Source organism: Gobius niger, assembly GCF_951799975.1.
Source record: "Gobius niger genome assembly, chromosome: 12".
Classification (NCBI taxonomy): Eukaryota; Metazoa; Chordata; class Actinopteri; order Gobiiformes; family Gobiidae; genus Gobius; species Gobius niger.
Window position 1 is genome coordinate 10,245,673 of NC_136863.1, and position 22,397 is coordinate 10,268,069.

A 22,397-nucleotide genomic window follows, 5' to 3' on the forward strand; every position below is an offset into this window, starting at 1 on the left:
CAGAAAACTGCTGCATGAAAACATCAATAAGCTATTAATAAACTATTCTATGATTTATTGATATTGAAACTTGAACTCCTGTAACTGCTGAGAGACAAAGGGCCACATTCATAGAGCGAAAGGCGGAAACGAGAATGCACTGGTTTATAGTTAGAGCAAATAAGGTCTTAATTGTTTGTACTGTTATTTACCTCCAGTGCCATCATATCTTCAAATCTATGGTGATCAGGAGAAGACACAGGTAAATCCCCATCAACACTGAGAAGCTGTATCAGAGCACTTGAAAGTCACTCAGATTATCTGCTATTCTGCATCAATATAACAATAATATGCTGTGAATTATATAAAACATACATGCATTAGTTTACATATAATTAATTATAATCAACATATTTTGGCATGACTCAAATCAGAGTTTAAGAGTTTGCATTACAGTACTTTTAATTTTTTCATATTGCAAGCTGTTTGACCGTCCTTCGCGTTGAAGACAACGAAGTGAGGTAATGTAAAATCTTAATTGGAGTCATAATAGTCTGAAGAGATAGGAGCATTTATAACATAGAATGTAATATACCCGGCCAGTGAAAATCAGTCTACTTACCCTAAGATATTTTTTACTGCCCACTGACTCCCTCTAGTGAAACAATTATTGTACTGCAGCTTCATTCTGCTTAAGACCAGTATAATACAGATTATTTATAAGTGATAATAAATATGGTGACAATGTTGTGGGCACACTTTCCAGGCAGATGAGATTTAACATTTTAACATTTTGTCCAGGTGAAAGTGACTTCACAATATAAATGTAGAACATGAAGTTGTGTGTGAGCGTATAAAAGCACAAGCAAACACTTTATTTTACAATGCCCTTGACACATTGCATTTGTACTTTTTTAGTACAATGTAATGTGCTATAACAGTGTGTAATAACTTGTACCAAAGGGTTACACAATGGAATAATAAGTATTTGTAGATTGGAGGCACATAATATAATAAGACATAAGACCAACCCTAAGCGTCTTATATCTAATTACATTATGTACCTCCAAAGGACTAATACGCGTGTATGTATCACATAGGTATAAGTTATTACAGATTGTTACAAAGCAGATTACATAGTACAAATTTACTACGATGTATCAAGGTAGTGTAAAATAAAGTGACTGAAAAGCCAACAAAAAACAATACAATAACCTGTGCAAATTTTCCATATTCACAGAAACTGCAAAATGATGTGTAAAAGTAGGCCTATAAGACAATAGTTGAAACTTATTGACTCTAGGAATACTCTATTCTGAAAATAATATAATGTAGGCCTCATTTTAGACACGTTTCAAGCCTTCATTAAACGTTACTCTCATTGACCTGTAGAGGGCGCCCCGTACTCACATATGCTACTGTACTCACCCTTTGTGGAGACGACTGCAAATTGAAAACATATCAAATATATTTGCTTTTTACGTTATTTGAATGAAGAAAATGTATCCTACATTGGTTTGTATGCTAACAATGCTTGTGAGGAAATAGAATACTAAAATCAACTGTCTGAAGTATCTTGGTAAACAATGCATTTCCCCCTAACCGATGGTAGGCCTAATCTGCTTGTACATTTAATTTCAACAATCACTTTTTTCAGACGCTTTGGTTTGTCTTATTTCATCAGTCATCAGTGAAGCCATAAACCACGCCGGCCACGAGCAACAGGTGGAAAACGTGGCTCGTGGTAGGTCACATGACTGCCGTGGTGCTGATCCAGAGACCTCATCCATTGCGCCATCCAAGCGGCACGTGGATATAGGTATGCTGTTGTTTTTACACTTATTCAAAGTTTTGGTGGCTCAATCTCAGCTTCAAGGTCAAGGTCAAGGTCAAGTTTATGTCTATAGCACATTTACAACAACCCCGGCTGCCCAAAGTGCTTCACAACACAAACAGATGATAAAAACTATGAATACAAATACAAACAAGGCATAATAAACTTTACGTCAAAATCAATTAAACAAAAATACAATGGAGAAAGTTGAACATATTAAAAGGCCTGTGTAAAGAGGTGGGTTTTAAGGGAGGACTTAAAACTGCTTAGAGTCGGGGCCAAACGGATGCTGAGGGGCAGACCGTTCCACAGTCGGGGGGCAGCAGCGGAAAAAGCTCTGTCTCCTCTGGTTTTCATGTGCGTTTTGGGCACATCCAGAAGGAGCAGGTCAGCTGAGCGAAGTGCTCTGGACGGGGCATGGACAGAGAGTAGCTCAGACAGATACAGAGGTGCCAAGCCATTTAAACATTTGAAACAATGCTTCAGCATGTGCCCTGGCATAAACCAAGGTTGGCAAAAGTTTTTTTTCTGGAATCTGATTGTCCATTCAGGTGCACTGACACTGGCAACCAGAGGGGCTGAGGCAGTTTCTGGATCAGCTACTTCAACTCAATTTCACTCCTGAGCAGATAGGTTAAACAAACAAAACACAAAACAATTAAATAAAACCCTATTGTATTAAAAAGTAGTGATATTGTACTAATATGTTGTAATGTTAGATTAATTGTCCCCTATTGTTCAAGTGAATAGTCAACAAGAACAAAACACAGAAAAAGCATAACCACCCTAGTGAAAAGTCAGGACATGCCCCTGAAGGACTTGTCATGTGCCCTCGGGCAGTGAGCGACACTTTCTTTCCGGTTCTGGTGCACAGGTGTGTGAATACAATGTGAATGAGTGGTTCATATACTGTAGGCCTGTGTATTGTGGTACTTTTATTCACCTGCCAGGACCCATACCGCAGTGGCTCAACGAGAGAAAGGGGAAAAGCGTTGTGTTTGTCTTGTGTCGCCATAGAAATATGCCACACCTCACCTGAGACTCACCTGAGCGTTGGGTGCTTTCTGTGTACAGACACATGACACAATATTTTACATGTGCGTGTGGGCGCGAGGCGTAATGTGAGGCAGGAGGCAGACAGACGCGTGTAGGCAGGTCACGCTAGGACATGTTCTCTCTGCTCATGAGTTCCAACTAAAAAAAGAAAGAAAAGAAAATAACCTCATTAAATCTGACACAGTAAATCATCATTTGTTGCTATAAAACCACCTAAAGGTCTACAGTCATTTTGCAAAGATGACTAACCTGTCACTGTGAAACGTCCAACTAAAGACGGTTAAGTTCAGGTATTTTGTTGTGTCATTGGGAAGTTGCAACAATTACAACTCAGACTGGGTGGTGTTAGGCAGAGGTGGAACAGGTGTCCCACCCGGGAGAATTCCTATTGAAATATTTCAAAACAAGTACAGATTATAACTCCATTCATCCATCCTTCTTCATCGGCTTTATCCGGGGTTGGGTCGCAGAGGCAGTCGTCTGAGCAAAGATGCCTAGACTTTCTTTCCACGCACACTTCCTTCAGCTTATCCAGGGGGATCGTGAGGCATTTGTTTTCAGTGTAGAAATGCATCCACTTGAACTGCCTTTTTCTAAATCCGCTTTAACAATCTATTGGAGAGGAACAAAAACTTTGAATATGAGATACTCTCTGACTATAAATGTGTACTTGAAAATCATGTTGTCATGTAGTATTGAATATAGTATTAAAGGTACTGAGGCCCAAAAGGCACCTTTCAAAACAGACAGTGTCAAAATTGCACAATTGCTTGTTTCAACAAGCTAAGATCAATTCTTTGCACAGGTGCAGTTCTGCTAAACAGTGAAACGCTTGATAACATCAAGGGCAGGGGTGTCCAAACAATGGTCCAGGAACCAAATGTGTCTCTGGTGCGAGACAGATTTGACACAAACACTCCAAGCCAGAATTAAGTGCAGAAAAGACTAAATACACGAATATCTACAACCAGCCTTTGAAATCATGTCATCAGTTTGTAGCCCTTACTGTTCTCTTCAAATGTTTTTCAGTAAAAACCCTCAAAACAAAACAGTTTGGACACCTCTGAGGGACTAGTTTACTCCATTTTTTAATGCTTGACCTACTCTACAATATGAAGGGGTGAAGTATTTTGTTAGATCCCTTTCTGTGTATTTGGACTGGACTCTGAGCCCTCTGAGGAAACAGTAGATGAGGCTTTGTGCTCAGCTGCAAAAACTTCACATTCTCCATTCCTTCAAACAAACACATGTTGGATCTATGCTCTGAGCCTCTTCCTGTCACACTCTGGCCGACCTTTGAAACAGCTAACACAAGCAAAGCACCACCTCACAGGGAAGTGATCTGGGAACTGGACTCTGCAGTCGAGGGCGTTTCTTGCTATAAGCCGCCTCAGCAAGTAACAACCTGGATATTTAACTTACTTTGATACTTATTGTAAGATTGTCAGTTAGTCTTTCTTAATATATTATAGCAAATTCCTGACCTTAAACCAGAACATCTTGCACAAGCCTTTTCCCTTCAAAGCTAAAAAAGCAACTGTTTGAATGATCACTTGAAAACAGATTTTTTAAATAGAAGATTGTAAGATCCAACAGTCTTGCGGTCATGGCACTGTGAAAGCAAAAATAGGTGTCTGTGTATATGTGTTTAACTACTTCATAGTGATCGGAGATGTTGTTGAGGCAGATTTCCACCAGTCAGTCCAAGGGCAGCTGTGGCTCCAGCAATAGCCCACCACCAAAGACAGAGCAGATTCAGTTTGGACATGACAGTGTATCAACAGTTTATTGTTATGGTAACACAATAATATCAATATCATGTTGTGAAATAACTCCCTGAGGTCTTGCACTCATTTTGACTGACATTTACACACTTTTAGCTAACACGGCCTGAAACAAAAACACATGGCAACTTAAAAATGTGCAAAGTAAAGTTCTGTTTTATAATGTGCTTGCTCATGATTTGTGTTAAAATATAATGCAATACAGTGTTCAGTATTACAAGAAATACTGTTATCGCAATACATAAGGCGGTTCTCGGAAGCCCCGGATCCCGCCATGTTTTGATGTCGCAGTGAGACTCTCTTGGCCCGCGTCAGTGTCACATCAGTTAGGCAGCTGTAGATTGTGTGCGTAGAGGGTGTAGCTGCAGTAGAGGAGCTCAGAGCAGGATTACTGTTATGAGCCAAACATAGTCAATATTCTGGTGCCACATGTGAGAGGCTTAACCCAGAGCAGTGCCACCGCTGGGTCACACACGGCCTCCGGTGAGAGCACTGACCGCAATTCAACTTTTTCTGTAAAATCTTTTAGAAATGATCATATAGTCAAAGTTGTCCGTATTTGTGAACTTGGGTGTCATGAGCACGCGCCAGGGCTGTTTTAGGAGCAGTTTCCAAGGACATCCTCAGGTCAATCAACCCGGTCCAGTTGACGACTTTGAAAAGTGGGTGCATTGTCCTGCATCCGCACTGTCAAACATGCTCGAGTGGGAGAAGTGCACTCTGACGACATTGTGGGTGAAGTCAAGCTTTGCGTTATGGGGCCAAGCACTCTACCTGTCTCCCCTGATTCATAAAACGTATTTATGGAAGGCTACTCTTTCTAGACCGGTTTCACTCATTCATTTTCCTCCAAGCCTTGAGTGATTTGCATGTTGTTAAGCAGTGGTTCTCAGGTGTTGTAGCTTCGGGACCAAAGCTGGCCAGCCAGACTACATGCTTTTCCAATCCTTTAAAAAAGCCATCTTTGCAATAAAGACAACAAGAAATATTGGACTTAAAATTGCCATCTTCTGCCAAATCAACAGGCAAATTACTGCACTGTTTTAATTACAGGTGAGAGAAGGTATAAAGTTCATTCTAAATGATTTGAGAGTCTTTTGCATTTGAGAGCCACGTCACAAATTTGCACCAATGATTGGAGTGATACAAAGCTTAGCGGATTTGGGATTGGCTGCAGGCAAACGACCAGACTCTCCTGCTTTTGAACAGGCTATTCAAGAAACACCTTGAACCTAACTAAACATTTTGCACTTTGACCTGTTACCATGACATACAGGTTCATCAAACAGTCTTGTTAATTCAGGCATTAATCATAAACATCACAAATCAACTGATCAAAATCATTTTCGTGAAAGGCCTTCAACTCTCTGAAAATGGTCCCGTTCCAACAGATCACATTCACACAAAGACTTCTAGGAAAACCTTCATTGATAAGTGTAAGCATCATGTGGTAAACACTGAAAGAACATTTAATCACATTTTATCAGCTGTCCAATACTGACCCAGCACAAGGTTAAAACAACAGGCCTGCACGGGTCGAGTCAGAGAGAACTGGATTGTGGGAACGAGTGCAAATACTGTGGACCTGGACAAATAACATGTTATGCAGCTGAACTTTCCTCAACACTCAATAAGGAGGTGTTGCTTTAAGTAATAACCTGCTGCAAGGTTATTGACTTAACAATGCACTTAATTTAAATAAAAAGAAAACAGGATTCACATAATTGAGAACAGTGTCCGTCTTTGTGGACATATATAGTCTGTACATTCTGGAAGAAAGTCTGGTTCAGAATTTGGATTTGGATTTTGGAACTGGATTTGTCCTTTCTACCCTGATTTAATGTATAGTCTAGGTTTATCCTGGCTTAGTCTCAGTGAAGTCTTTACCTTCAGACTGGGTCTCCTTAGTCCTTTTAGTAATCTTGATTTAAACCTGGTGTAGTCCAAATAGGCTGTTGTTTCAGTGCTTTGGCTTATCAGGTGTCTCTCAAGGTCATCTGCCATTTAAAACTTTATTCTTTTTAATTAATCATGTACAGTATGCTTTTGTAATGTTTTCAAGTTAGACGCTTGTTCTGGTTTGGTTCACACCCAGCGTTTCCATCATTTAGTAAACTTTAGATCTATTCTAGACCGTTTTAGACATGGTATAGCTCAGATTTGACCTTGACCATGGCCTGGGGTAACTTGGAAGGTAAATTTACTTTATTAAGTAGTACTTAGTTTGAAAAGTTTAAAAACCACTGGTATAGGCTAAACAAAATTAGTCAGAGCAGTTTACTTTAAAGCACAGTAATAACTGGAAATAGCTTGGTAACTGGGATAACAAGGAATACTGCATTTTGTATTAGAAATTACTAACAAGGATTTCTTGTGATTGACAGACCCTATACTGGGGTTAGGGCTAGAATTTTCAATGTAAATACTATAATTACTATGTTTTGAGCGCCATCCTTTGTCCATCCTTCTACCATACAGCACTGTACTGTAAAGTAAAGTGCTATCATTACAGCCTGTAAGTTTCCCCGTGCGTGAGAACCAAAAAGCAGAGGATTTATGGTTTCACTTCATACTCAAAGTCATATGAGTCAGTGTAAATACTGGGTGAGGCCATGGTTCCCCCTCGGCCACGTGACGTGCAGTGAACGCCTGCTATATGCTTTTGACCTATATACACCACCAGTGCCATGTCAGGCTGAGCGCGACCCAGAGACAGGAGACACCCAGGGAACACATAGCAACACATAGCTCTGTGCTCCTCCCGCTCGCCCGCCTCCCTGTCTGAATGACTGCCTCCTCCCCGCGCTTTCAAGACTAGGGGGAAGGGAGTCCTAAGAGGTTAACATATGGCTTATTGTGCACTGTAGACATGATAGCTTTCAGCTCAACAGGACAAGGCCAGGGGCGTACTTTGTGACACCCAAAAAGTTTGCACGTCTAAACTATTTCACTATTTCACCGCCATGATGTGGGAATAAGGCCACAATATGCTAGATTTACTCAAGTGCATAATGTTTTGAACTAACTGCATCCTTTAGGGCAGTTTTATCACATAGTATACATATTTCTCATGTTCTTGATACTGCAGTGGGAGGAAAAAGTGAGTACACCGCTAGGAATTTCTTACGTTTCTGCCTAAATTTATCATACAATGTGGTCTGATCTTTACTAAAGGGGGGGTATTATGAAAAAATCGACTTTTTCAAGCTTTACATCATGGTATTATGTCAATCCCTCATTAAAAACATGCCTGAAGTGTTGCCTTGGCACATTCACGCATTTTTGAGTAATCTGTAAAAACTCTGATGGCAGCCATTTTAGGGATAGGTTTGCCTGAGTCCTCCTAGGAACGCCCCCACCTCCTGGAGACGCCTCCGAGCTTTCGTCACCAGCCGAGTAACCAATCACTGTTCCTCAGCAGAACCCCCTCCCCACTGATGCCACAGACAGCGTGTGGAGGGGGCGTGTCGGAAAGTTTCAAAGGTTCTTAAAGAGACAGAGGCCTATTTCAAGACATTTGCTACAGTCATTTTGAGAGAGCAATTTTATACAAGGCAGTTTTTCCAGATTTACAGACCAACAGAAGGTTTCGTCATCATTGTAGTGTGCTATAGACTGGTGCTATGTGATTGAAAAAAGCATAAAACCCCCTCTTTAAAATCACAAGAATGAGTAAACAGTGTCTGCTTAAACTAATACCACCCAAACATTTACATTTGATCATATTTTTATTGGCCATAACATGTAAACATTCACAGGAGAGTGTGGAATAAGTAGGTACACCCCCTGAATCTGCTGAACTGCAGCAGTTTTGTTAAGAGAAATGGTCCAAGTTTCCCCTTATCGTTGTGCACGCCTAATCTGCAACTACAGGAAACGTTTGGATGACGTTACTGCTTCCAAAAAACAGCTATTTAATACAAGTGTTCACTTACATATTCCAAGCTTTGATGAATGTCTCAAGTTTTTCTGCAAAATATCTGGTCAAACTTGTGAATTCATTTTTCCATTGATGATAGCAAGCTGTCCAGGCTCAGAAGCAACAAAACGTCTCCACACCATGATTCTTTCTGCACTATTCAGCTTTGGTTTGTGAAAGAGGGCTTGGATGCTCCACAGCACTACTGGCAAAATATTCTATGGACTGATGAAACCAATGTAGAATAGTTTGGGCGGAACACACAGCATCATGTGTGGAGGAAAAATGGAACAGCACGCCAACATCAAAACCCTGTCCCCCCTGTGAAGTATGGAGCAGAATCATGGTGTGGGGCTGTTTTGTTTCCTCAGGGCCTGGACATCCTGCTATCATCAATAGAAAATAAATTCACAAGTTTAACTATATTTTGCGGAAAAACCTGGGACATTCACAAGAGTAATAAGTAAGTGAACCCTTGTAGTAAATAGCTGTTTTTTGGCAGACGTTTCCTGCAGTTGCAGATTAGACGTGCACAACAATCTTGAACCATTCCTCTTTACAAAACTGGGTTCACTTACTTTTTCCTCCCTGTCCTGTGAATGTTTACATGTTATGGCCATTAAAATTATGATCAATGTAAATGTTTGGGTGGTATTAGATGAAGCAGACACTGTTAAATCATTCTTATGATTTTGATGAAGATCAGACCACATTTATTGACCAATTTATGCAGAAATATGAGAAATTCCAAACGGTGTACTCACCATTTCCTCCCACTGTATTTTAGAGCAACAAAAAATAATCATAAATTTGATTTAAAAATATATATATAATTATAATAATAGTATGCCCACTGTCTGCAACTGGCTTTATGTTCATAAGATAGATAGGTAGACTAAATTTGGAAATGTCAGCATTATTTTATGTTGTCATTGTTGGATTATATCACTATTAAAAGACAAATCAGACGTTATCACGTAAAAACAATAATAATAGGGTACACAGATTGTATTTTCAACAATATTTAGTCCTACGTTTACCCTAGTAATTATTTGGGTCACTTCTATTTACTTCTAGGCTACTTGAGCAGTAATTGTATCGTCACTGTTAGGCTACTTACATGGTCTAACAGCGTTCATTGTCTCATTCTGCGGCGTGCGTAAAACTTGTTGCAGTGCCAGTTCCATTGACTATTTGTCATTATCAAGTGTTTTTGCCCAGAGGGGAACGTGGCGCTGGCACAGTTTGCGTGTCTTCTTGAAAAGCGGTCCACCACAGTTTGGTGACGCAAGGGGTGCTATTAATATCTCAGGGAACGGGATGTTCTCACTTCAGCTCTGGGGTCATTCGAGGACAAACAAGTCAGAGAGCGAGAACTCGGACAGGACGTGTCATTATAGGAAACACGGCGGGTTTGGAGAAACACATGCGGAAGTTTGGACACAAGGCAACTTTTTTTGCACGTGTCTTTCAACCCACCCCCACTCCAGTCACTCACCGCGCGCTCCCCCTCTCCACCGCGCTTGTCTTGTATGCACTGCAGCCTCGCCCTCTCGTGAACTCGCTGACTCCTGCGCGCACCGAGGTCTGAGGGTCAAACAGGCATGATGTAATTCAAGTGTTTGCAAAATGTGGGTTAATATGTTTTGTGCCATATTGTCGTGTCGGGGGTTTTCGGACGCACGTTTTGAGCTGTAGAGGCGCTGTAACCTCAACTGCAAAACGGGACATTTATGTTGATTTTTAAGTTAGATCTTCACTCTGACATGAAGCAGCAGACCAAATGACGGTATCAAAAGACTGAGAATCTGTGAAGAGATACTTAAATGTTGTATCCAAACCTGACCCAAAAACTTACTGGTGCCTCCATGATTCTTGACCTTTGATGTGAAGCCTAAATAAGCCTCCTATCAGAAAGAAATGATTACACAAGCACATCCCTGCCATATCACCCAGGTTATAACATCATTCTTTGTGTGAAATGTGATGGACCTATACGGTTCATGAGCTCCATGCTGCTACTGTTTGCGGTCAGGTTAAAGGTGAACTTATAACATTTAGATTTTGATTATTACAAATTTAAGCATGTGGAAACTCTTGAATTAGTATTGCTGTTGTTTACATTGTTGTGCCTTCAAAGTTGTGAAACATTCTTATCATCTCATCCCTGTGAAGAATTGGGTTGTTAGAAATGCATTAGGAGAGGAATAAATTTTGGACAATAATTGACAATTTCCCTTTCTTTTATTGGTCTTAAATCATATATTTGTAACGACGCCTCCATTACTAATATTTACATTGCAATCGTGAAAGCCTACCTTCACCCCTTTATGACACAGCAGCGTTTTCTCTCCTCTGTAAATGAATGACTTACTTTGAGCTACTGCTTCCCTCTTTCAGTAAACTGAGAGCTGCTAATAATTCACTGTATTCTGGTGTCTCTCTAAACACTGCATGGGTGTTCTGGAAACCGTATACAGCCCCTTCTGGGTCTAATTGGTTACTTTGCCTGGCCTTGATTTCAAAAGACCTGGATATGTCCCTTCTGACACAGTTGAGTGAAATACAGGCCTCTTGAGGAGTTACTGGGGCAAACCGCCCTAGAGCTGCCCCCTTCGCGGATCCAGGCTTCTGTGTCACGGTCCTCTTCTCCACTCTTAAGTGCCTCCCTTGAATGGTAGTGTGTAAGTTTTAATGCAGTGCCTGTGGACTGGCCCCAGCGTCACCAGTCCAGTTCTGATCAATAGACTGTGAATAGAAGCTCTCCTGACCTGCAAAAGGAAGCAAAAACATGAGCCTCTTTCTTCTTTTCAGTTGCATTGTGTGATGGACAAAGGCTGGCTTCTCTGTGAGCTGCACAAAGATGGCACTGCAGTTTACGACAGCCCCAGCCTCGGGTTAACACTGACAGGAGTTTAGCCTGACCTTATGCACTAATTTATGCATACATGACAGTATGGAATGAATGAACAGAGCAAGCAGTTATCACAAGTGGTTTGTTGAAAGTTCGGCTGCAGAGTGGAGCTGGATGGGTTCTGGGCAGCTCTCTGTTCTCTGGTGCGGGGGGCGCAGCAAAGCGGGGGCTGGTAAAAAGGCAGTGTTTTGAATGGATAGCCTGGGGCTCCACAGAGCACAGAGAATTCAAGGCCGGGCACTAGCACCCCCTCCATCAGCCACCAGCAACACCATCAGCCCAACCGTTGGCATCAGTATTAGCCCCACATCAGCACCATCGTCTACTCACCCATCAGCTCTAAAAACAGCCCCATTATCGCCGATATTGTACATCCATTTTCTTCTGCCTCATGTTATGGCATTTTAGTATTAGTATTTAGTTAGTTAGATAGGTGACCACACCAGATAGGTGGCGTCCTGTCTTGGGTCCCCTGCTGGGCCTTTGACTAAACCAGGTAGAGAGACCGGCCTTTCCTGGACCCCAGACGAGGCCCTCGCACCTTTAGACAAAGGTCCCAAATGGCCCATCTCCCCAACAGCAAAAGATCTCCTTCTGCCTCCAAACGCCACCATGATTTCATTACCATGCAAAGTGCCTTGTGGTGGCTGCATTAACATCTCCAACTGTATTACCATTTCTCTGTGTTTCTGGGCTTCCCTTTGTTGTGTATGACCCCTGTCCATGCTGCTCTGTCTGTGGCACTCACCTATAAAGGTAGTGCCAGGGCTGAGCAGAGTAGAGCTTAAACATAACTCTACCTGCGTTATGGGTAACTTCTCCGCGATGCATTGTGTAATAAACTTCACATGTTGACTAGACAAACTTCTCTTAAGCTTTATTAAGTAAGAAAATCCACAACAATTTTGGCGTTGTTGGCAAGTCTTTAGCTATAATTTGTTTTCGGCGTGGAGACGACGGTGCGTTTTGGCCAACCTGGGAAGACCAGCCTCAGTACCTCAGCTAGCTTTTGAGACGAAGGAGGGCACGCGTTCGTCTCCCGCAGGACAAGTTTTGGCTAACACAGGACCTTAAAAGAACCTGCTTGTGGTGAGTTTTGTTGTCTTTTCAAATGTGTAAGCCCAGGGCAGCGCTTGAGTGTACACGTTTTTTATTTTTTTCATTTTCGTATTTTAAGGTATTTCTGTTCATTGCCATTTGTGTAGCCGGCCCGGTCCGATCCATAGAACGCGAGACAGAAGGCAGCGGCTACGTGTGGTTAGCGCGATTTGTCTGTAAGAGACAATGGGGGATTTCAGGAGTCCCATTATAATGGCATTAGAAAAACGGGTGGGTTTGGCTTGAAAAACAGCTGAACAAAGGCAAAACCAGTAACAAAAAAAAAAGAAAAAAAAAGCGTGCAGAAAGAGATTGCACGTCTAGAACATTTGTGGTTAGAAATGTTTTTCAGTACTTTGTTTATTTGCGTAGAGTGTGTAAGACTTATCTGGCGGCTGCGCGTTAGTGATTGCTTTGAAAAGCAGCCTGAACTCTTTGCGTCTCAGCCGGCCCGTTCGATCCAAAAACGCGCGCCTGTTATGGTTGTAACAGGGGGGGATCCGAACGCCCGAAAGCGGGGAAGAGCAGGTAAAATGAAACTAAGCGGGCTAGAAACCCCTGAGTCTTTGAGAAAGAAAATGGGGAAAAGTCAATGTAGAGATACTAAAAACAAAAAACAAAAAATGTGCAAAAAGAAAAGAGATTTCACGTCCAGAACGTTTGACCATGATGTTATTAGACACAAAGGTATAGGTCCCACAGTGAAATATTTAAGCCTCTTTCTTTTAGTTGGATTCCTTTGTGATTAGAAATGTTTTTATTTTTTGGACAATTATGAGGTAATGTGAACATTTTGTTAGACGAAAACAATGTTAACTGTAATGTGGAACTGTTATTGCCAACCTATAAGTAAGTAGTAAATAAAACAAACAAAAAAACCATACAAAATAAATGAAATAAAATGGGAAAGTTAAGAGAGCAATGACTGCAGAACTTTAATATGGACAGATAATGTTCCATAACAAATTTAATACTTTACTATTTTGAACGCAATGTGTAAAAGAGCAGCATACTGGCAGATTTTGCTTTTTGTCTTTCACAGATGTTTCTTTCTTCTGGAGCTAGCTCAAACTGGACGGTCTTCTCCACGCCTGAACTGTGCCTGAAACTCCACTCAAATAGCCCTGAAGACAAAGACAAACTCGTAAGTGCCTGCCTGCTACAACAACTCCAGCCACAGCACACTGGACACGTGGCTCGTCCACACTGCATCAACCAGCTCTTCAGCAGAAGAGTCTGGAACACTTTGGAAGACCAAAGTGTAACACTGCATGGACACCGGACACAGCCATGAGAGCTGGGTAAAGGACTGTGGCCGAAGAACAGGCAAAGCGAGAGATGGACAAATATGCATTATTATCCTCAGTGGAGGACGCTGGCAGTGAAGCCAACTCGAAGTGGGCTTTTATACGGACATTACATCACTGGGCAGTTGGAGGTGGAGAAGACCAGAAAGGATGAGACGACTTAGAAAGGATCCACATGGTGTGAGTAGAGCGAGATGCTGCATCGCAGTAAAACGCAGTCTTTTGTTTTGTTTTATTTTGCTGCGTCTTTGGGTTGATCAAAATAGAAAAACACTTCCACTATTTGCCGTACATTAAGAGGTACAGGCGGTTTTACATAATGTGATTTGATGTCAGCTATGCCCCATTTTGTCTATTCACCAGGTTTGCATTAGGGAAAAAATAGATAGATAAGAAAAAAAATTGGAGAGAAACCTTCACCAAAAAGATGGGAAGGGATGAAATTTTATCCAAACAGACATCTTTTTCATAATCTGATGGACAGATGCCAAAATGTATGCTGAGGATCGCCTCAACTCAGAATGATTAAAGGATTAAAACTTTTATTGGCAGCCAAGAGCTGATCTTCTAGACTGAATTAGACAAAGGCCTAAAATGTTCTTTCTACATAATGCAAAAAACACAGGTTGCATTACTACAAATATTTGTCACGTGAACCAGGTGAAATCAAAATGGGACTAATCATCTTCAAAACAAAACAACGTATTGTATAATGTGGTTTCACATTTTCTTTGTGCAAATCTTATGTCACGTCGGTAACTCAGGTCTTCGTCTTACTTCTTTTTGTTGTTGTTAAGATATCAGCTAACTTCTGATGCTTTTGAGTTTACCTTTTTTGTGTACTTTGGGGTTGTTTTTTCTCTGATTTTTTCTCTTTATTTTTAAGTCCCCCATGATGAAGTACATGGATGCATCCCTACAAGAAAGACAATCAGGCTTTCAAAATAAGAGCGCTCACCAAATTCTGTGCAAACAATGTGAAAATCCAGCCCAAAGGAAATAGAAATTTTCCAACAGATTCCGTGGGATGAAAAAAAAAAAAAAAAAAACATGATGAAGGCCTCATCACACAAAACTTGACTTTTTTTACCTGACCTGACGACTATCTGCGCAAGCGACTTCTGTGTTGTGTTTTGTGTCTTTGTCGGTTGCTGTGTGCGTGCGTGTGTCTGTTTGTTTTGTCATGCATCTCTGGTACTGATTACAGGCGTAGATGCGACCTGTAATATGAACATGATGACAAAATTCTTCCAACAGGCTGAGCCTCGTATATAATAACCACTAACCACTAACAAACCTGAAACTAACAACTTTTTGTTCTATAGCAGGTGGAGACCAGCTGCAGACAAACGCTTTGACACATAATACGTGTCAAAAGGGGGGATATTGGGTGTTGGTTGAATAAGAAGATATTTTAATGCTGTCAGAAAGTAAATTGTTGTGTCACAAGATCTGCCTCACAGAATGAATGGAGCCCGCCGAGGGGACGACATGGATCCACGCCAACCACTGCTAGGGGATGCTGCCACAGATGACCCCAGAACGCTGACACCGAGTGTGGGGACGGAGCAGGCACAACCGCGGCTCCCGACGCTGAAGGGGTGGGCTGTTGTGCGACCTCCGACGCTGGAACCGGCCAACAACAACAACAACAACAACAACAACAACGAGAGACACCCCCGAGAAGAACACAACGCTCCGACTCCCACGTGTCCAACTCTCCTGCCCAAGGCCATATCTTTGACCCCCGAGACTCGGCCCAAACGAGTGTGGGGAAGGCCCCAAAGAGAGTCTCGTCGCCCAAAAAGAAACCAGACCTCGCCAGGACCAGTGATGCTCTGCACACGCTCAGAGAGAGCGGCGCCCCTGAGAACAAGCCGTGAACATTTGCCTTGCACAGGAAAGACTGCTGAACTCCCGCATAGCATGCCTCGGACAGATAAGGCTGGCATTGACTCTTGCACTATATGCAGGCCTCACACATTCTACAGGTTTCTTGCTAATTTTGCCTTTGGCTGAAGGTTTACGGTGACACAATGTTTGCAGCTATAATGTGTTCCTTTTATTGACAAATGTGTTTCTTCTCTCGTGAACTTGTCCCTTATTGAAGAGTCTGTACTTGGGTGACGGCATTTTGCCCATCAAACAACTCCTGTTTTACTTTGTGTCAATGTTTCTCCCGAACACAAGTTTGACGGTGGTGTGATTTCAATGTCTCTGATGCTTAACTGAATGTGATTTATACAAAAACTGGATTTTGTAATCATCAAGGGAAAGGAGTGTTATGGCATTTTAGTATTAGTATTTAGTTAGTTAGATAGGTGACCACACCAGATAGGTGGCGTCCTGTCTTGGGTCCCCTGCTGGGCCTTTGACTAAACCAGGTAGAGAGACCGGCCTTTCCTGGACCCCAGACGAGGCCCTCGCACCTTTAGACAAAGGTCCCAAATGGCCCATCTCCCCAACAGCAAAAGATCTCCTTCTGCCTCCAAACGCCACCATGATTTCATTACCATGCAAAGTGCCTTGTGGTGGCTGCATTAACATCTCCAACTGTATTACCATTTCTCTGTGTTTCTGGGCTTCCCTTTGTTGTGTATGACCCCTGTCCATGCTGCTCTGTCTGTGGCACTCACCTATAAAGGTAGTGCCAGGGCTGAGCAGAGTAGAGCTTAAACATAACTCTACCTGCGTTATGGGTAACTTCTCCGCGATGCATTGTGTAATAAACTTCACATGTTGACTAGACAAACTTCTCTTAAGCTTTATTAAGTAAGAAAATCCACAACACTCATCAGTCGGGTTAGTGAGGGAACAGTCTCAGCAAAGATGTCCAGACTCTCTGATCCCGAGGCTTTTTCAGGCCAACTGAGAGTCATAGTCCCTCCAGCATGTCCCAGGTTTTCTCCAGGGCCTCCTTCCGGGTTGTCCACGTCCAGGAGGCATCCAAAATATAAACTTGAACCACCTCCACTGATGCCTTTAGATATGAAGGAGCAGCAGCTGTACCCTGAGATAGTGAGAAAATAGTGTTCAGGCGTCAGTCCTGAGCTGCTGCGGCTGCCCCGCGCTGCCCCTGTTTGCCAACCTGACCCACATGACCTCGGAGGACGGGGAAATTGTAGCATCCAGAAGAAACTTGGCTGGCTGCCCTCTGTCTCCTCTGAAACGGTGCAGCACCTGCTGGGTTTGTCTCTGTTTCAGAGCGTGGTGTCCTGCACTGGTCAGCTCCCCCACCTCCTCCTTCCTCTTCCTCCTGCAGCTCCCTCCACTCCACAACAGTCTTTCATCATCTCCTCGTTCAACAGGACATCATCTACAAACAGCAGCTATGAGATCCTGTGGTTCGGGATCCCTTCCAGTCGTCAGATCACGTCACTGGAGGGGGCCCCGCGCATGGGCTGGATCCAAGCCATGAGACATCCTCTGGTCGGCTCTGTCCCAGGCACTCAACAGCTAAAACCATGATCTGGTGGGTTTGATTGTCACAAAGATGTTCTTGGGAAATATTGGTGTCTGAAAAAGTGAAAAATGGTTTGCATGGCAATTGGAGTTCCCACAAACATTTTAACATATTTACACCATGTTCTTTATCAAACATGACAATCTCTAAATGTTGATATCTGCCCAAAATAGTCCAATTGAACGGCTTAAACATACAGTATAGTTGCAGATAGATTTAACCGACTGGATGACTGAGAATTTGGACCGTTTTATCTACTAGATCTGAACCAAGAACCAGTATTACTCACACAGTAACAGGCTTATTGATGCGTTAACATAAATGTTTTTGTGTCCCATTAAAGATATCCCGATTCTTGCTGTACCACAAAAGTGTAATATTAAAAGTCAGTAATATCACAAACTTTAAACGTGACTTTGCATTGATTCTGTAAATGCTGTACACAGGTTCCTTCTGTTTGTCCAATTACACACGAAACAGTGTACTCATGTTTTTTTTTTACCACTATATTGTACAATACATTCTGGATACAGTTACATTACATTGTTACAGGCTTGAGTATGCAACATAAAAGTATGTTCTGCCAATCAATGTGTTATGCTACAAGTGTTTAATGAGGTTGTTATGTCACGGTACTAACTGGAATAGCCAGTTCCCCATTCTACAATAACATGTAGTTTGGACTTGTTTACGGCTCGTGGCTGACTCATTGACCCGTTGAAGCTGCACGTGGCCCTTCAGTCTCACATGTTACAGCACTGCACGGTTCAACACTATTGTTTACTTCACTGACTATTTCTACTGCAGATGTTACTGCTAGGGTTACAACCTGCCCCTCTGTTGGCTGTACTGCTCAGCCATTTCAGCCTTTGTCCCCCTGACCCACCCATTTAGATAATGTCCCATATTTTCAAGGTTGCCACGAGGTCACCTGTAAGAGATTGTTAGATTTACTGTGATGATTCTTTTTTGGAGATTAGATCTGGGAGTATTTTGTGATTAATTACTATCATTATGTGTGTTTCAGGGCTAAAGAAGCACATTAATTGATTCTACAACAGTCTCATATTAGTTTTATCATCACAAATCCGTCCCATCATGCCCTACTTTTAATACGGTTTTGAGGTAGTCACTGTAAGTGCGACTACTTCTACTGCTACTACTACTCATTAACTGTTTTTTCTAAGTCTACAACGTCTTCTCCTTTTCAAAGGTGAGAGACTTGCCGTTTATAAGCCACAGTATGACATTTTTGCTTATAAACTTTAACATAATAAAATCCGATGGCTATAAAGGAAATACTGGCTTTCGTCTTACGTAGATGGCTCTTTCAAAAGCAGGAGATGCAAAATAGATGATAAATTGAAATTGATTTTAATGCCTAATTTCATTTTTGTTTCTGTATACACAATAGGGTGTATACTCAGGCTGAACAGTGGAAGCCTTCATGTTCAGATGCAGCTATTCATAAAGGTAAGTAAGTCTCTAGTTAAAGAGTAACTAGTTAAAGTGGAAATACACCCTTGTTTCTAGTCACACCATAGCCCAGTGGTTCCCAATCTTTTTAACTTAATAACTCGAGGATCCTGCCAAACTTTTAACAAATTGAGCAACTAATCAAAGATTATTCAGTATTTAGTAGAGTGTCTGTGTAGGCTCTCAGTCGCACAGAAGTTGTCCATCCTCGGGCGGCATGGTAGCACAGCGGTTAGCACTTGTGCTTCACAGCTTTCACAGCTAGAAGGTCCTGGGTTCGATTTCCACCTGGACGAGACGAGTTTACATGTTCTCCCCGTGTCTGCGTAGCTTTCCTACTGGTACTCCGGTTTCCCCTACTGCTAAAAACATGTACAATAGGCCAGGATGAATGAGAGTGTGTTTGAGAGTGCGCATGGGGGTCGACGGATGGAAATTAGCCCAAGGCTACAATCTGATGTGGCTTGTTGACATGCATGAGACACATGTATGTTCATCAATATGCACTGTCCCGACCAAATAAACCAATAAATGAAAAAATCCTCAATGAAGGTTGAGTCATCTTCTGTACTCTGTAGTTGGACGTTTTGCCCCTCATTCCTCATTCGCTTCGTTAGCGACAATGAAGTTTGTAGCTCCTGCTAGATTCTACACTTCAGCAGAGTACAGATGACGACTCAAGACCCTTCATTTAGCAGAGTATTATGTTTAAAATAAAGCTAAAATACTCTCAAAGTCAAATCTTTTATGGAAAAAACATCATTAAAACTAACTTGTTTTTGAAAATAATGTTGAAATTTTACTCAGTTTCACCTGTTGTTTACTCAGTTTCAACTACCATATTTTACCCCATCTCAGAGCTTGGTTGTGGTGATGGGACGGCTCGCAGAGGGTGCCAGAAAATTCCACTTATTTTCAAATGCAAAACTTGACAGGTATGTGCCTTAGCCTACTCTACAATTAAAGTACAGTTTGTCCACAACAGTCCGTTTTCATTTTTCTTCATTGTGTTACTGCTGTAAACACTATTATCATTGCTACTAATACTGGAGCGTGTGATTGTGTAGTTAACAGAAATGCCATTACTAAAGGCCATCCAAAGGTGCATAAACAATAGGTTTAAAAACATGAGCTAACGTGAGTAGAGTCAGTGCTTTGCTGGATATGTTTACACCTGTCGATGACTAATGGAGTTTCTTTTTTTTTAAGGCAGGTGAAACTCCATCTTGTACAGTCAGTGTTAGTCATGAGCCTTGCTGCCGCCTGCCACTGTGGATGAGTAAGCTTTGTAAAGAAACAACAGAAGATGGATGTCTGGTAACGATGGATTCACAAGTACTGGTTGAACGGTCACATGTCATTCGTTTGTTAATCGCTGCCCCTCTTCTGGCCTGTGTTGTGTTAATGTGTTAGCTACAGATAATATGCGTGACATTTCCAGAAGGGGCATAAAGCTAAGTGCTTTATGGCTCGCTTTGTTCTGATAAGATATCCTTCGTTTTCATTTTGAGAGCTCACAGAGTTCAGATAAACAGAAAGCATGTTCACGTGTTGGTGTGATTTATTGAGAGAGATCATCGGTCACAGATGTTACGGCTGGTTTACACCTCAGTCAGACATGGATTACATTTTTAGATTTTGGGCTTGTTGGGCCTGTTTTAGTCCAAACTTTATTCCAAAAAACAAATATTGGGTCACTTCCCCAATCGTTTTGTAAAGCAGTGTCTCCCATGGAGGGATAAGCAAGCCAAAAAAAACAGTGACAGTGACAAGGAATACGTTTTGAACATCATTTGTGTGAATTTGTGTGAATTTAAGTGAGTCAGCTCTATTTTGAACACAATGACTGGCTTAATGTGTTTTACTGTTGTTTTAGTTGAGCACTGTCTAAATAATCGTCAGCACCTATGAGGTAAGGGGTGCAAAATGGCAGGTCCAAGGGGTTTGCATGACAACAACACTTGGGAACCACTGGTGTAAGGTATGTGAATACAGCTACAGGAAACATTTCAGTTGAAAGCTGATTGCAGACTGTTGGTATTAGTCTAAGTGCTGCTGAGGTATGTCACACACAATGTTAATGTTCCCCATTTGGCATTTTGGATTCAAACGTTGAGCTCAGCCTCCAAACAAGAGTTCTCCAGAGACCAGGCTTTCTTTTGCAAAATCGCAGAGAAGAAGCCAAAGGAATGGCTGTGAGTGTTCAAGAATCCCATGTCATTGGCACACGGGGCAGCTGGAACCGACTGCTGAACAGAGGGTCCTCATAATTACACTGTGCCAAGGGACACCAATTCTGTGAAGCTTTTGGAAGAAAGGGGATTTACCACCAAATTTGCTCTAGCATTTAGAAAAATCAACAAATCACCACAAAACAAGCAAGACTGTCCTGTTCAGCAGAAGTGGATGAATCAGTAACAAAGTCAATTTACTTTAAACAGATTTGTCGGATGGGATTACTCTGTTCTTTGAAGTGTTTTCTACAGCTAATACTTCAGTACTTTCACTTAAGTGACATTTGATTGAGCAACTTTTGCTTTTATTGGAGTAACGTGATCAGTTGTATTTGTGCTTTTACTTAAGTCATGAAATCAATTGCTAGGTCAATAGAGCCCACAAAACTTCAATTTAAAGTTATGTAACCCCTGACAGCAGATAGTTTAGATTTCTTTCTAAAAAATATGCTGCGCAAAATGATAAAGCAATGCAATATTCAACCGTGGCATTATGAGGTAAATGTCAATTTACCGATGGTCTCACCCCACTCTTTGCCCTCTTCCACGCTGAATCATCTAATCCCGTGATTCTGAAACTTTTCACACCGAGTACCAGCTCATGAAATATTTGCCCTCCTACCACCAGGCCTGGATCAAGATGAAATCAGGACTAAGCCGAGTGTGAAAATGGTCTAAATTATATCTTACATCAAACCACTCGACAAAAACACTTACTAAAGCATAACTGAAAAAACAGCTCATTATCACTACAGCAGTGGCCTCTCGGAGCTTTCCAGATATTTATAATGTGATCGAAGACAAATGGTTTGACAGTCAATAATGGAACAGATATCCAACAGTGAAACACACGAACAAATGCATGACATCATTGTCAACAGGCTACGGGTTCTACAGGGTTCCTCAACAAAAACTGCTCGAGGTTCACAAACTTTGCTTTTCAACGGATCCGGGGTCTAGACATTTGCAGTCATTGCTCGGTGTAACATGGTTTATTTGGAGGAAAAAAGGAAAAAATCTGATCATACTCAAACAAATCTATATTTGTTGAAATGTTGTATTAATCTATGCTGTATGTGCAATTAATCTCGTGTTTATTGCAAAAGGCAACAATACATATATACATTTTGCTCCAAAATAGCACTTATTTCTCCAACCTTTGGATTTGAGACAGTATTGCAATGTATTCAGTTTGGCTTGTTGACTGACATATGTCCTTTGACTGATAAATCAAAAGTCAAGGACTTGGGGTCCTTATCAAAGTCTCTAGAGATCTGGACCACCAGTTGGGGACCTGGGGTTCCCTATCCTACACATCAAAAACATCCACAAA